The following is a 12,099-nucleotide window of genomic DNA, read 5'->3' as shown; positions in this document are numbered from 1 at the left end:
TTGAGGTTACTGAATACATTCTACAAATGTCAATTAATCAAGATGGTTGATAGAGTGTGTTATTCATATTTTCTATGTTTTTACTGTTTTTCCCCTAATAACTACTTTTTGTTCTATCAACTACCAAAATAGGTATTAAAATCTGTAATTATGAAATTGTCTATTTTTCCCTTTAAATTTACCAAGTTTTGCTTCATGTATTTTGAGGCTCTATTACTCGTCACATAAACATTTATGTCTTTGTGATAAACTGTCCCTTTTATCACTATGAGCTGTATTATCTCTACAATACTGGCTCTGTTTTTGAACCTTCCACTGTTTCCTTTATCTTCCTATTCAGAATTTGCCAGTATAAATGTTTAATTTGTACTATTAAATCCTACCAACGAGTAGGACAAGCCTCTTTCACAATATCAGTTTCTAAAAATTCCTTTGTTATACTACCAGCTTATTCTTCTAGATGAAATTTAGAAGTTGATAAAATAAGTCTCAAAAAAAGCAATTATAATTTTGATTGGTATCATGTACAAATTAGACAAACATTTGAAGAAAGAGGCCTTTTTCATAAAACTAAGACTTGCCACTGGAAAATCATCTTGCTGTTGTATCTTCCAAAAGTTTTCTATTTTAAAATCAATTAGCATAAATCTGAGAACAAGAAAATTTTGGCAAGATCCCCACTTTCCTAATTATCTCTGTACATATTTTATCTTGATTAAAACTGTTAAAGCAGTTCTCAATCGAGGCTGCTCATCAGAACCACGAGTAACTCTGCAAACAGTTTTCGCCCAACATTCAATGATGACTCTATGAAGATTCCCCTAAGTACTTCAATGCCCCCACCAAGGAGAAGAAGAACCAACTTCTTGCTTCTCTTTACACTGTTATACCATTATTTCCATGCTTAATATCTTAATGCTTATTTCAAACTAGGTAAATCTTTAGGGTATTTATTTTTCAAAGCAGCTTTTGGATGAGAATGTTCTGTTTCTCTGTCAATCTGAGTATGATTTCTATTTCCTTCTTCCACGACCACCACCTGGTCTGGTGAAAACATTCTTAGGTGATAACTCTCAACACTAGATATTGTTTCTTTGCCTCCTGCATTCAATAGTGCACAGAAGCAAGTCCAAGGCCAGATAGATTTTTCTCCCTTTTTAGGTAAACCTTCTGCTTTTCTGCCCAATTAATTCCTTTTCGAACTTTAAAATTAGTAAGTAACATTTAAGATTATTCCCAGTGTTGGCTGGTATTTTCCTGCCCTACAGATTTTTTAACATAAAGATTCTGCTACATCTCACTTGCAGCAACCAATCGATTTGTTCTGGTGTTTTTCAGGAACATCCATTTTTCTCCTGGTGGATCTCCATTCACCACCTTCTAAACATACGTATCTTTGTTTCTACTTTATCACTTTAATCCTTTCCTCTGGGTTCTGGGAGAACTTCTTAAGTTTGTTATGGATTTCATTTTTTATAATGTTGATTTTTCACTATTAGTGCTAAAACATGCTTCAATTCTCCTAGTGCATTTTAAATTCTAACCACTGTCAGTACTGTCATCCTCACTTTACAGAGGAGAAACCTGAAAGGGCCTGAGACAGGTTGTAGAGCCAGGAGCTGTGGAGGCAGTACCCACTCCAGCGATCTGCCTCCAACGGCTACGCTCTCTGTTCCCCAACTCTGCAGCCAGTTCACTCTCCATTACAGTCTGGCTCATCCACCATTCAGTCTCACTCCAAAGTCTATGTTTCCTTGAATTTTAAGACGCAAGGCAGATGGTGTCTAAAAATTACTTTCTAAAATTTACTTGCTTCTCATAATAATTTTGTCAAATGTAGGTCGTTCCTTTGCATTTTAAATGTTAGGTTATCTTCCCTCTTCTTTGCTACAAAATCTTTCATAAGCCTTAGGTATTTTCTTTTTACTCCATCTTTGGACCAGTAGGACTTAACCCAGATCTGGTGTTTATCTGTAAGCAGGGCAGGTAGAATCTCTGAGCACCTTTAGTCTCCAGCTGGTTGCCATTAAAGTGCTCCTCTAATAGAGGGCAGTGGGCAGACTGGTGCTAACTTACTTGGCAGTGCTCCTCTCAGCTCAGAGGGGAGAGGAGAAGTCAGAGCCACAGCCCCGTGAAACAGGTTCCTCTGTGGGGCTCCTCCCGGCGGCCTTGCGTGTCAAGGACAAGGAGTCTCTCTGGCTGCACCTGCCCAGGAGGGACGAGAGCATGTCTGTGCCAACGTCTGTGCTGGCAGAGTATCGGTGGGTGGCACTGATGTCCAAGACAGCTTTCCTGGCAATGCCGCTTTCTAGTGCTTCTCCTTCACACTTGTGGAAGAGATTTCTGGTGGCAACTCCCTAACCTATCGCATAGTCTGCCCTCGCCTCTCCAGATCCAGGTAGGTACCAGTTGGCCGGCTCTTACCAAGTTACAGGTCCGCCTCCCGAAGAGCATCACAGGGTCCAGGAAGTGAGTCAACGCTCATTTATGCCTCAGTCTGGTCATATGATCATTGCATATAGCAGGTATTCCTTTAGGACATGGGTAGTGCAGCAGTGCAGACGGTGGGCTGAGAGATCACACAAAATGGGTTTGATAGACTCTGCTACTTCTATGTAACCTTGGGCTGTTTATTTTACTCCCCTCGGTCTTTACCAGTAACGAGAGGATAACAGAGGACCCAATCCGGGGTTCTGGTTTTGTTATTTTGAAGGATTAATGAAATAATGCACGTAAGGCACTTAGCTGGGTACCCAAACAAGAGTAAACATTAATAGCTATCATTTTAATGATGACCACTAGTTCTCTCTTGTTTTTGTCTGTTTTTACATCATTTAGGCTATCTCACTGGAGAAATGGGAAGTTGTGAGTCAGATGTCAAGTGCTGAAGTTTCCATTTTAGAGCTGGGGGATTGTCTTCAGGCGTGCAGGCACGCATTTACAACTCTTCTGTCTCTTCTACTGCATCACACCCCTTAAGGAAAAAGCCCTGTGCCCCTAATTGTGCATTATGCTAGAGCCCCCTTCATGGATGTGGAAGGTCAAGCACTGAGGGTGCACTCATGAAATACAGTATATGAAGTAAAACAGAATCAACACGCTATGGATGGAAATGAAATCGTCATCCAACATGTACAGAAACACACATAAATACAACACTCTGCTGGCAGAGAAAATAATAATGAATTCTTTTAAGGATGTGTTTTAAAGGATTACAGAGCAGAAAGCAAAGACAGAACAAAGTACAATGGAATCCTATTTCAGCATCACCCTTTAACATAAAAAAATCAGTTCTAATGTAAGTCAAATGATGTGTTCTGAAGCACCACATTTAGAGAATGGAGATACTGTTATGCCATTAACTTTATAAGCTCTGCCCTTATTGATGGATGTGTTTTTCAACTTTCAGGGTAAATTTAGATACCACCATGCAGCCTTAAAATAAACAAATCTGCACAAGCCATTCATTTGCTGAAGTTCCAACTCATATTCTTTACGTTTTCTAAAGCTTCTAGATAATGAATAAATTGGCAAAATTTTCCAACAAAGTAAGTAATCCCACCAGAAATATCAAAGTTTGAGATATTCTGGGGAACTAGCAAAATAGTCATCTGGTAAAGAGATGACTTAGAACACCCGTAAGAAAATATGCTCCCAATGATTAAAAAGAGTATAATTTTATTTGACCATTGAAAGTAAGTGTTTGAAAAAATACGGCTTCTGTAGTCTGATATTGTCAAGAGAAGCAACTAACCACTCATGGGGACTGAATATTGCTGTACCAAGGACACCAGCAGGAATTCTGCAGTTACCCAACACCCCCCCACCCCCAACCTCACTTCATGTATACTGGATCACATTCCTGTTTCTGAGAATTCCCAAACAGGTATTCCCCCCACTTTTGTATTATTCACATCATCATGACTGCACAGAAGCATTTTCTTATTAGGCTTTAATCATCTAGGACTTTTGACTCATAACAAGGGGGAAAAAAAAAAACCAGCATGAAACATCTTGCCTAAAATGAACCCATAAAGAATTATCCAAACAAACCAGCCAACCTCAGGGGGATGCAAGGTAACTTCCTTGAAATGTTTCAATTATTTCGGGAATAATGTAGTTTGCCAATATGATAATTCCGGAAAGGCCTATTTTTTTTGTGCCTAGAGAAATGAAATGTGGAAACAGCAGTGGGTGGGTGTGGGAACACTGTTAACATAACCAACCCCATCCAAAAATTTTTAAAGTGAAAAACAACGAAATAAAGGCAGTGTCTTATCTGCTGGGGAGAATATAACACATAATGTCTGTGGCAGAGGTTGTGATTAAAAATTTTAAACACAGTCCTTTTCATAACCTAAGAAACATTAGTTGACTTGGTTATAAATACAATTCCCCAGGACATAGGGAGAGAATACGGGAGAGAGAGCTCTTAGTGCTGAGCCACCTCCCCAACTCCCAACGGAACCAGCCTTGGTCACCGTGGAGTAACTCACCAAACGCAAGAACTGCTGAGCATCTGGAAAACTTAAACAGAAAGCTCTTAATATTCTCACCATCTACCAGCTGAAGATGACTCATTCCATATCAACAACAATCACGGGAAAAGGAATGTCAAGGGTTTGAAAGCAGTCTATTCAAACTCTGCCAGTAATTTTACCACCATTAAACGTTCCCCAGTCCTTGCAAGAATGTATACCTACTGCTACTTCCCACAGCATACCAGAAATCCACTGCAGTTGCCAGAAAAGGACCACCACATAGATCTTGGGGTAGCCCTGGGAGGAAGCAGAGTCCCGGGAGGCAGACTTCCTCATACGCCTGCAATAAACGTGAGCCCATCGGACAGGTGGCAGATGCACAAACTGTAGGTCAGACACCTCTAGCTACCCTTAAGTCAGAGGACCAGGGACCTATGCAAAGGTGAGGGGAAGACATGATCTTGTTCAAGGAACAGATCTCAGCAGGACAAGTGTCATTTGCAGGAATGGGGTGAGAATCCATTGTAGATCACACAACGTTGTCTTCATTGCACTTGACACAAAAACGGCTGTGAAATGCTTTATAAACCATCAACTGTAATGCATAGGTTGGTTGGTATTAACATACAATCATCCATCACAGGCCTAACCATCTCAAATCACATTGGTGAAAATGCTTTACTATTTATGTTTCTGCTAGACCTTTTCTGTTTACATTACACCATTTATTCAATGAGAGCTCAAGTTATGTCTATGCAAGAGCCATTTTTCTCCAGCAACCAGCTTCCCTAGTCCTATTCCACGGGGCATTTGTGAGCAGAAAGGGAAGGGGGTAGTATACCTTAAATAGTCTCTAATAGAGAATAAATTATAGAATAGTGTAAATATATGCGACACATTATGAAACAGTGAACTGTGGCATCTCTTCCAAAGGAGTTTAGACCAAGATGAATGGCAATCATTTCCTGAGTCTCCAACACAATTTATGACTGGCTATGATCAATTTCTGAAAAGAGTAGATATGAACTATATGTTTAAAGTCTATTCTTGTAAGAATCCATTTTCTCTTCTCTAAGCTATGCCACCCACTTTCTCACTGAAAGTGGAGCATGAGTCTGAAAGCCTCTGTGGCCTCCGAGCAGATGACACCACTCATCTGTGTAGGTGGCACATTACAGGGCTCACTGGAACTTGCTGCAGGAAGGAGATTGGGACCCTGCCATTCCCACCCCCTCTATCCTGGAACAGCTACTGAAGGCATCTGTTTCTGTCCTTTAATATCTTCAGTCTCCCATTAATATTCATGGAGAACACAAGGATAGTAAAAATAACAGTTAGGATGGGACTGAGGTCATCACTCTCTGCCAAAACATGTCAGTTCTTAAAACACTGATCAGTTACACAGAAACGTTGATCAGACAGAACTAAAGCCTGTGGTCACAGTCCCTCAGCCAGAGTAGACAACATTACCATTCACACTAAAGGCAATCATGACCTTTCATCTGAATGTCTGTCCCTTATATACAAGATGACGATGCCATTAAACTTCCCAGAAGACATACATCCGTACAAGCAACTGGACTAGGAATGGGGCATCCACACACACTCTTTTACCCATTCCTGGGAGTGCCTGTCTCCCCTCATCTGGCTGGCCAGAAGGAAAGGCCTCGGGTATAATTTAACCTCCTCTGTGCTACAATAAATGTTCCAAATAGGAATCGCAACCACAGACCTGGTTACAAGAGCTTCATGCTCAAACCAAGTGACCTCACTACACACCAATATTCATAAAAGAGAAGCTGTCAGATACATATGAGGCATCATGATAATGTCTGAGTGGACTTAGTATAGCCATGCATTTAGCAGATCGCTCTAAAATCATATTGTACTTGCCTGTGAATGTACAGACTGTTTTGCCTGCGAAGTCTATTTTTAAATATTGGTACAAGGCACTTGCAGCTGTGTTTGAAAAGTAAAGGATAACATGTACTTGAGATTAAGCCTGTCATCCACAGAAACAATTTCTACTCTATCACATATAAATAACAGTATCAACAAAGAGTCCACCAAAATGACAAAAGCAAAATCAACCTTTGTAAGAAAAAAATTTTAATAGCCCATTCCCAAAATAATACTTTTTGAAGCTGATTTAGTATGAACAGTCCTAATTTTATTATTTCCCTATGTTAAAATGACTTTAAAAGATTTCACACACAACACATATGATGTACACAACATGCAACCAAATTATTTTTCTTTCAAGGAAGATAATCAAATAAATGCACCTGTAAAGGTGATCTAGGTTATAGTATTTTTGCCATGGTTATGTTGAGTCACAAAATCATGCTAGGAGGCCAAGAGCAAGTGCTCCATGAGTATCTTCTAAGGTCAAGAAATTCATCAGCACCATGACAGACTAACAGTCTACCCTAGGATTCATAAGCCCATCAGCCCCTATCTGAGTGGAAGGCCCAAAACATACTGGAACACACTATGCATGAAGTATTCCTATTCCTTTCCTCTCTTTGTCAAGAACTAGATTTGGAAATAAGAGCAAAGAATTAGAAACCAAACATATAGCCACTGGAAGAAATACTGTCCTCAGAGCTGATGCATTATTTGGAGGGAGAAGAGACCCAGGAAGGCATTAGAGCCACTAAACAGCTAAGAGTTTTGCAAAGCATTGGACTGTTCTTCCTTCATCACAAAAGCTTGTCATAGAACAAACACCACTCTTCTTTGGCTTTATGGCCTAGAAGGCTGCCTATTCCTCACAGGAAATAAACACTTCTCAGTCTGAATTAATTGAAAAATGTTTTTGTTTCACGAAGTAGTAATAAGAACTTACATTTGAACTACTCTTTGGGGATAAAGAGTCTGGATTACTAAATGGTCAAAGAATCCTACTGGTTAGAAAAAGGCTAATGATGTTTCCACATTTAAGTTTTTTGGGTTTTTTGGTAAGATATAATTCTAGCCATGGATGAAGTATTTATTGGTTATTACACTTTCACTTTTAATTCAAACACTTAGAAAAAGAGAAAACATAAAAGTGGCTTATTTAAGACTTTAGTCCTCTGTATTCAATCAGAACATTGCCAGTATCCCAGAGCACCTGAATCATGTGGATAAGCAATGGGATCAGAACTCACCATTTCTTGGGGCGTCTGGGTGGCTCAGTTAAGCATCCAACTTCAGCTCAGGTCATGATCTCACGGTTCGTGAGTCTGAGCCCCACATCAGGGTCTCCACTGACCGTAAGGAGCCTGTTTGGGATTGTCTCTTTCCCTCTCTCTCTGCCCCTCCCCCTGTCTCTCTCTCTACAAAAATAAGCTTTAAAAAAAAAAAAAAAAGCAAGCAAGAAAGAAAAGAGCCCACAATTTCTTAATATCCTTGGCTCGAACAGCCATTACCAGAACGCTCCCTCAACATCCTCATGTCCTCAGACTTTACCACAACTACAAAGAGACCGCATTCTCCCCTAGTTCATCTTCCACTCCCCAAGCACTGTTTCTCTCAATCCAGTGGAAAGCTCATGTTTCTTCAGATGCTTCTTCAGTTACTTCTCTACACAGTAATAAGCGTGGGTCCATTCAGCATCTGCCATCTGTGCTCTCTCGGAATGCTGAGCAATGCTAAAGCACATGAATAGCTCACTCTGAAGCCAGTACACATTTCAAGCCTCCAAGCTCACCTGGGTCCAAGGAGCCAAGATCACTATGCGTTCAGTGAGTCACAGTGGTAAGAAGGAGGCCTATCCTCCAACGTGTCCCTGGTTTCATGGTGGACATGCAAAACCTCTAGGATCCTAACTCACCATTCTCCTCCTTGTGACATTCACCTTTGCTTTCCTCTTCGTATTGTGGTCTCTTCCCAGTAATCTCAAAGTTCTCCATTATTACCTTTCTCAAAGGAAACTGTTTCTTTGACCCTCTAAGGTTGTTAATCCCATCTATGCCTCACCTTCCCTTACTACTTCCTTTTATCTCCAAGCACTACAAATGATCCTCCCTGACCAAAACTACCTCTTTCAGAACCTTACATCCAACTGCCTGCCAAATAGGTTACCCTGGGTGTTCCAGTAAGGCCAGAAAATTCATCAAGTACCAAACTGAACTCTTCATCTTCTCCCCTGGACACCTTTACCTTACATATTCCCTGTCTGGGCTGTGGTACCACCACACTACAAACTCACCTGAGTGTCAACAGAGAAACCACTTTCACTCCTCTCGTACCCACAGCCAGTCAGTCCAGGCTCATCATTGCTGCCTTGCAAGAATTCCTCATATGTGTCCCCTCCCAACTATCCCAGCCATCACTGCCTTCCTCTGGCCCCTTGTCACCTTCATACTAACACTTGCAACAATCTCCTGCTTGGTCTCCACACCTCTGTCTCTCCAATCAATCTTGCTCTTTGCTCCTAAGAAGGATTACTCCAAAATGCAGGTGTAAGGAACTGATCAAAATCTGTCCAGAGTTCTTATTACTTAACAATAAGGCCCAAACTTTCATGAAGGTCCTCCATGATCTGACCTCTTATTCTATCTCTACTCTTATTTTTTCAATGTTTATTTATTTTGAGAAGGAAAAAGAGACAGAGAGAGAGAGAGAGAAAGCAAGCAGAGGAGGGACAGAGAGAGAGGGAGAGACTCCCAAACAGGCTCCGCACCACCAGTGCAGAGCCCAATGCAGGACTCAGTCCCACGAATTGTGAGTTCAGGTCCTGATCCAAAACCAAGAGTCAGATGCTTAACTGACTAAGCCACCCAGGCAACCCTCTACTCTCCTTTTTTACATACCAGCACCCACCCTCCTCCTCTTTACCTCCTAAGATTTCTAATAACTGCATTTTCTTATTTTCTGTATTCTTCATATTCTGGCATCTAGGGAGAGAGATTCCTCCCAGAGCTAGCCAGTTGTTAAAGACAGCCCATGACTCTCCTGTGACTGTGACCTCTAGATGCAAACCAACCAATGCAGGGCCCATGGCCCCTCTGTCTGCCTCCTTTAGCAGACTCTCACACATGCAGCCACTCTCCCCTGCCCTAACCATCACCCCCCGGCCAGGTACAGCCAGGTACTCAACAAAGAGGGGCAGTCTCTCCACCCTGGAGCCTCCTGAAAGTATTCATAAGTCTGCTTACCTTGCCTTACCCATTCCTTCCCATGGAAACCACAATGAAGACTTCTTGTCCATGCTTTGCCTCACTCCTTCTGCCTCCAGACTGATCCCGGTGCTTCCCCATGTGGCCCTGTCTGGCAATGCTGGGCCTACTTCTAGGGACCAGAGTATAAAAAATTCTCCCCCTACGACAGTCATTTCCATGTTTGTGTCTTACCATATGTGATTAAAACAAATCCTGGGTTAATTTTTAAAACAAGTTTCAACTACAAAACTATTTACAAGGCCCTGACTTCGCTGTGCTGTTGCAGGTCTCTGTGTATATAGCCGGTAAGTTGTATTCTTCCTATGAGAGCCAGTTTCTAGTGTGTCTTTCTACGTGAAGCCTTTCCTGACCCCCCCCCGCCCAGTGCCGAACCCCTCTTTGTGCCCCCACTGTACAATGTGTGTGGCTCCTACCCAAACATTTCTGCATCACCACAACTGAGTTATTTGCTTCAAACTCTCCCCCTTCCCTCTCCCCTCCAAAGCCAGGAAGTCAACTACAAGGAGACTGGGCCATACTTATGTTTATCATGAGCACTGACCTTGTATACAATAATCAATCAATTCTTTATGAATTTAAATGTACATCAGTAGTGTCAGTACTGAATAGACCAGCTTTGCTGCTTTGAAATCGAGCACTCCAATTAAGAATTTCCAGCTAGAAGGAAAAAAGTTAATCAGTAATATCTTTAGACACAATTCATTCTTATTTAAACTATACCCTGTCCCCCCCCCCCCAAAAAAATACAAAAACATCTTAATGATGGCCCAACCAAACGGACTGACTTTGGAATTTATTTTCCTAAATATATTTGGCTAGGGGTGTGTGATATAAGCTTAGAATAAACAATACGGTACCTTTAAAAAAAAAAATGAGAAGACAGTCTGATTCTGAACCAGGAAATTATGCTGATTTCCTTTTTATCTTCCTCCTTAAGATTCTTTTATAATTCACTCCAGTTAGGAAATGATACAAAGCACAGATCTAAACAAACTGATTTCTCTTCTCTTCCTTATGAAAGACAACTTAAAATTGGTTGAATTGGTTGCTTAGAATTCAAGGTAAGTACCTAGTCTGAGGCAGAGTATTTATGTCAATTTATAAAAGAACTATAGTAAAATTAACATTTAAAAATGAACAAACATTACTTTTTCAAGTGTTGATCATAAATATCTTGACATCTGGAGAAATCTCACTCAGACCATTCGACTCTACTGCTTTCAGCACGTGATGAGTTGCCATAACTTGTTCTATTTTATTTTGAGCACAAATACACAGACTAATTCCTTGGTCCACAGGGAAGGTGCTAGGTTGGGTTTACTTATGTCCTCAAGATAAAATAATTCTGGCCCTTCAAAAGCTACACAAGCAAAAAAGGTTGAGGCTTTGTTTATTTAGAGGTGCCTCTTGGAAATGCCTCAAGTTATGTAACAGCGATCCAGTTTTCCTACTGTCCTCAGATAATTGCCAGCATCAATAAAAGGAAAAACTGCTTACCGTCCTTACTTCCTTAGGTGGAACTGCGAACCTAAGCAGGCCAGCTGTCATGCGTGGATGGACGCTCTAACCAACAAACCTCCCCACGGAGGGGCAGCTCAAGTGGCGTCGAAAAGTAGCTGCAAGAGCCACCTTCCCTCTCAGCCCCAAGGTCAGCACAGTAAGTTATCAGTGTGTCTTGTCCACATGAAAGACAGGTACACCAACTCACAAGGCTCACCTTGCTTAAGGCTAAAGGGTCTGGTCGAGCTTTTGGAAAGAAATTGGAGATTCTAGAGATGCAAAGCCACCTAATTCAGTCCCGAATGGACACTCTGGTTTCCAACCGCCTGGATTTGAATTTTGGCGGTAGAATTTCCTAGCTCGATGGCCTCTGCGAAGTTGCTAAACATCCTTAGCCTCAGTCTCTCATGTGTAAACCGAGATTATAATACCTAGGTCATAGCCTTGTTGAAAAGCTTAAGGAGATACTTAATGTACAGTGCATAGCAAGTTGACTGACACAATGACCAGTGTTCAGTACACTGAACACTGTCACACTTACACACTCAGTGTGTCACACTTACACACTCAGTAAGAGAGGATAAATTATATACCACTTATAAATTACCCAGGCTAAGTCTAGGCTGCAGCATTGGTTGAAGGAGGCTTCATTACTAAGACTGATGTTCCTACTTCTTCCTGTTACTTCAAGTTTTAAGCTCAGGTCACATCCTTGAATTAGCAAGCTAAGAACTACTGCTAAAAACTTTTTAAAGACTATTTTTTAAAGCACTCTTTAAAGATTCGCAGCAAAATTGAGAGGATGATACAGAGATTTCCCACCCACCTCTGCCCCTACACATGCATAGCCTCTCCCATTACCAACACCTCCCCCCCACCAGAGTGGTACATCTGTTACAACTGATGAACCTACACCGACACATCATCACCCTAAGTCCATAGTTTACCTC

The 12,099-nt window shown here is 41.2% G+C and overlaps 1 protein-coding gene across 7 annotated transcripts in view; it reads right to left on the bottom strand.

The window, feature by feature from the left end:
• The window catches only part of CTTNBP2 (cortactin binding protein 2), a 163,899-nt gene that overhangs the window by 96,032 nt on the left and 55,768 nt on the right, over positions 1-12,099 (bottom strand). The gene's annotated exons all lie outside the window — the stretch shown is intronic.

Source organism: Acinonyx jubatus, chromosome A2 (assembly GCF_027475565.1).
Source record: "Acinonyx jubatus isolate Ajub_Pintada_27869175 chromosome A2, VMU_Ajub_asm_v1.0, whole genome shotgun sequence".
In the NCBI taxonomy this organism is placed as follows: Eukaryota; Metazoa; Chordata; class Mammalia; order Carnivora; family Felidae; genus Acinonyx; species Acinonyx jubatus.
This window is presented reverse-complemented; position numbering and strand designations above follow the sequence as displayed.